This window comes from Pan troglodytes, chromosome X (genome assembly GCF_028858775.2).
Source record: "Pan troglodytes isolate AG18354 chromosome X, NHGRI_mPanTro3-v2.0_pri, whole genome shotgun sequence".
Taxonomy (NCBI): domain Eukaryota; kingdom Metazoa; phylum Chordata; class Mammalia; order Primates; family Hominidae; genus Pan; species Pan troglodytes.
In genome coordinates, this window is record NC_072421.2 from 1671810 (window position 1) to 1676527 (window position 4718).

At 46.3% G+C, this 4718-nt stretch overlaps 1 pseudogene; it reads left to right on the forward strand.

Moving 5' to 3' along the window:
• The first annotated feature begins 2059 nt into the window (after window positions 1-2059).
• LOC129138874 (large ribosomal subunit protein eL6-like) lies at window positions 2060-4417 on the forward strand (annotated as a pseudogene).
• Window positions 4418-4718: the final 301 nt, after the last annotated feature.

Here is a 4718-nt window from a genome sequence, read left to right on the forward strand (position 1 = left end):
AAAACTCCTCAGACACCAGATTGAAGAAGGAACAGGTTTTCATTCGGCCGGGAGCGTCGGCAGACTCGCGTCTTAAGAGCTGAGCTCCCCGAAAAAGAAATTCTTGGCCTTTTTAAAGGCTTACAGCTTTAAGGGGTCCACGTGAAAGGGTCGTGATATATGAAGCAAGCGTGGGGAATGTGACTTGGGGCTGCACGCGTCAGCTAACAAAACAAAAAGTTTTATAATGTTTTTTTCATACAGTGTCTGGAATTTACAGACAATACAAATAGTTTAGGTCAGGGGTTGATGTTATTATTTTTACTTATTTTTTTACCTCCTAGGGCCGGGCGGTGGTGCCAAGGGTGTCTGGCTACTTATCTTACTGAGGTGTAGGGAAAAGAAAGACAACTCAGACCGTTACTGTGTCTATATAGAAAGGAAAGACATAAGAGAGTCCATTTTGAAAAAGACCTGTACTTTCAACTATTGCTTTGCTGAGATGTTGTTCATTTGTAGCTTGGCCGCAGCCACTTTGACCCAACCTGGAGCTCACAAAAACATGTGTTGTATGAAATCAAGGTTTATGAAATCGAGGTTATGAAATCAAGGGCTGTGCAGGACGTGCCTTGTCAAGAAAACGTTTACAAGCAGTATACTTGGTGAAACTCATCGCCATTCTCTAGTCTCAATAAACCAGGGGCACGATGCACTGCGGAAAGCCGCAGGGACCTCTGCCCTTGAAAGCCGGGTATTGTCCAATTGTCCAAGCGGGGTATCGTTTCTCCCCATGTGATAGTCTGAAATATGGCCTCGTGGGATGAGAAAGACCCGACCGTCCCCCAGCCCGACACCCGTAGAGGGTCTGAGCTGAGGTGGATTAGTAAAAGAGGAAAGCCTCTTGCAGTTGAGAGAGAGGAAGGCCACTGTCTCCTGCCTGCCCCTGGGAACTGAACATCTCGGTATAAAACCCGAGTGTACGTTTGTTCAATTCTGAGATCGGAGAAAAACCGCCCTATGGTGGGAGGCGAGACATGTTTGCAGTAATGCTGCCTTGTTATTCTTTACTCTGCTGAGATATTTGGGTGGAGAGAAACGTAAATCTGGCTTACGTGCACATGCAGGCATAGTACCTTCCCTTGAACCTAATTATGACATAGATTCTATTGCTCACATGTTGGTTGCTGACCTTCTCCTTACTATCACCCTGCTCTCCTACGACATTCCTTTTTGCTGAAATAATGAAAATAATAATCAATAAAAACTGAGGGAACTCAGAGGCCGGTGCCGGTGCAGGTCCTTGGTGTGCTGAGTGCCGGTCCCCTGGGCCCACTGTTGTATCTTTACACTTTGTCTCTGTGTCTTATTTCTTTTCTCAGTCTCCGTCCCACCCGACTAGAAATACCCACAGGTGTGGAGGGGCAGGCCACCCCTTCACTGAGGGAAGAGAGAGACCCTCTCATATTGTTTTATGTTGTTTTATACTCATTACCTGTTTTAAGAGAAAAACAAGGAAGTGAGATCAAAGACAGGCAGCCGGGTGCCAGGCCCGAAACCAGGCCTGGGCCTGCCTGCCCTAAACCCAGTAGTTAAAAATCAACTTGTAACTTAGAAACCGATGTTATTCATAGATTCCAGACATCGTATAGAAGAACACTGGGAAACTCCCTGCCCGTTCTGTTTCTCTCTGACCACAGGTGCACGCAGCCCCTGTCACGTACCCCTTGCCTGCTCAAATCAATCACGACCCTTTCCTGTGAAATCTTTAGTGTTGTGAACTCTTAAAAGGGACAGAAATTGTGCATTTGGAGAGCTGGGATTTTAAGGCAGTAGCTTCCCGATGCTTCCAGCTGAATAAAGCCCTTCCTTCTACAACTTGCTGTCTGAGAGGTTTTGTCTGAGGCTCGTCCTGCTACATTACTTTTGTGTGTGTTTTTTTTGTTTTTTTTTTTCCAACTTCTTGCTTTTTCTCTCCTCCTGTCTTGTGAGCTAGGCAAGGTGAGGGGACGAGGGCAGCAGGGGGAGTACTGGTCTCCTTCCTTAAGAATATCCCTGGAAACTCTCTTTCCCATCTTGCACGATGGCAGGTGAAAAAGTTGAGAAGGCAGATACTAAAGAGAAGACATCTGAGGCCAAGAAGGCCGATGCTGGTGGCGAGGTGAAAAAGCGTCACCTCAAGGCTAAAAGGCCCAAGAAGAGGAAGCCCCATTGCAGCCACCACCGTGTCCTTGTCAGAGGAATTGGCAGGCAATCCCTATATCTGCCGTGTATTCCGGAAAGGCCGTGTACAAGAGGAAGTACTCAGCCACTGAATCCAAGGTTCAAAAGAAAAAGAAGGAGAAGGTTCTTGCAACCGTTACAAAACCAGTTGCCGGTGACAAGGACGGAGGTACCCGCGTGGTTAAACTTTGCAAAATGCCTAGATATTATCCTGAAATGCCTACCCTTGTTTTTAGTTTAACTCGTTACTTTGAATTTTGTTCTGCTTGTCTCTTTAATCACCTAGCCCTGCTTCTCATGTAAATAAGACTCTCTCTAGCTGGGAAGGCCGGACAAACTCCAATTGACCGCTTAATTTACAAGACTCTAAGGGCTCCTCACCCAACCCCCTTTCCTAAGGAGTTGGCCTGGGTAAACAGATCCTCAGCATTTCAAACGAGCCCAATTAACTAATAAGGTACTGGCACCCACAATGTATGAAGTTCCCAGGAATTTTCCTCCAAGAGATAACAACATAAAACCTTGAGTTCGTGTCCTGCATAGACCGTATATCTAATTATAATGAAAGATTTAGAACCTTGCACCTGCTACCGTTGCTCTTCTTGTCACCATTTGTCTGTTACTTGTTTATCACTCTGTAACTCTTTTGATTTTTTTCATTCTTGCATGTTTTTACTTCTGTAGAATTATTACATTTGAGTCCCCCTCCCCTTCCTAAACCTAGGTATAAAAGTTAATCGAGCCCCTTCCGCATGGGGGAGAGAATTTTGAGCGTTTGCCGTCTCTTTGGCCGCCGGCTTAATAAAGGACTCTTAATTCGTCTCAAAGTGTGGCGTTCTCACTAACTCGCCTGGGTACGACAATCCTACTGAAGATGTACCAGTGAGCACGTGAGAAAACGGCGAGCCAGCATTACGCCCGGGACCATTCGGATCCTCCTCACTGCAGGCCACATGGGCAAGAGTGATGGTTTTCCTGAAGCAGCTGGCTAGTGGCTTGTTACTTGTGACTGGACCTCTGGTCCTCAATCGAGTCCCTCCATGAAGAACGCATCAGAAATTTGTCACTGCCACCTCAACCAAAATCGATATCAGCAGTGTAAAAATCCCAAAACATCTTACTGATGCCCACTTCAAGAAGAAGCATCTGCGGAAGCCCAGACACCAGGAAGGTGATGGTTTTCCTGAAGCAGCTGGCTAGTGGCTTGTTACTCGTGACTGGACCTCTGGTCCTCAATCGAGTCCCTCCACAAAGAACGCAGCAGAAATTTATCACTGCCACCTCAACCAAAATCGGTATCAGCAATGTAAAAATCCCAAAACATCTTACTGATGCCCACTTCAAGAAGAAGCATCTGCGGAAGCCCAGACACCAGGAAGGTGATGGTTTTCCTGAAGCAGCTGGCTAGTGGCTTGTTACTTCTGACTGGACCTCTGGTCCTCAATCGAGTCCCTCCACAAAGAACGCAGCAGAAATTTGTCACTGCCACCTCAACCAAAATCGATATCAGCAGTGTAAAAATCCCAAAACATCTTAGTGATGCTTACTTCAAGAAGAAGCAGCTGCGGAAGCCCAGACACCAGGAAAGTGATGGTTTTCCTGAAGCAGCTGGCTAGTGGCTTGTTACTTGTGACTGGACCTCTGGTCCTCAATCGAGTCCCTCCACGAAGAACGCATCAGAAATTTGTCACTGCCACCTCAACCAAAATCGATATCAGCAATGTAAAAATCCCAAAACATCTTACTGATGCCCACTTCAAGAAGAAGCATCTGCGGAAGCCCAGACACCAGGAAGGTGATGGTTTTCCTGAAGCAGCTGGCTAGTGGCTTGTTACTCGTGACTGGACCTCTGGTCCTCAATCGAGTCCCTCCACAAAGAACGCAGCAGAAATTTGTCACTGCCACCTCAACCAAAATCGGTATCAGCATGTAAAAATCCCAAAACATCTTACTGATGCTTACTTCAAGAAGCAGCAGGTGCAGAAGCCCAGACACCAGGAAGGTGCCATCGTCAACACAGAAAAAGAGACATATGAGATTACGTAGCAGCGCGAGATTGATCAGAAAGCTGTGGACGCACAGATTTCACCAAAAATCAAAGCTATTCCTCAGCTCCAGGGCTACCTAGGATCTGTGTTTGCCCTGACCAATGGAATCTATCCTCACAAATTGGTGTTCTAAATGTCTTAAGAACCTCATTAAATAGCTGACTACAAAAAAAAAAAAAAGAAAAAAGAAGGAATATACCTGGAACAAGGAGCAGGTTCCATAGCGGGAACTTCCTTGGAATCAAAGCACCTTAATCGGGAAGAGGTTTCCTCATCTCTCCCTCTTCTCACCTGCTTTCCTTTGCCCTGCAAAGGCTGCGGAACACACCGCCTCAAAACATGGGGCTTTGTCACAAAGATTTCTGAAACGAAAGCCAGTGAGAAGAAGGATAGATAAGAAAACCTCTTCCCAATTAAGCCACTTCCTCATCACACCTTGTCTTACCAGGGACCAGGGACTCATGTGCCTGG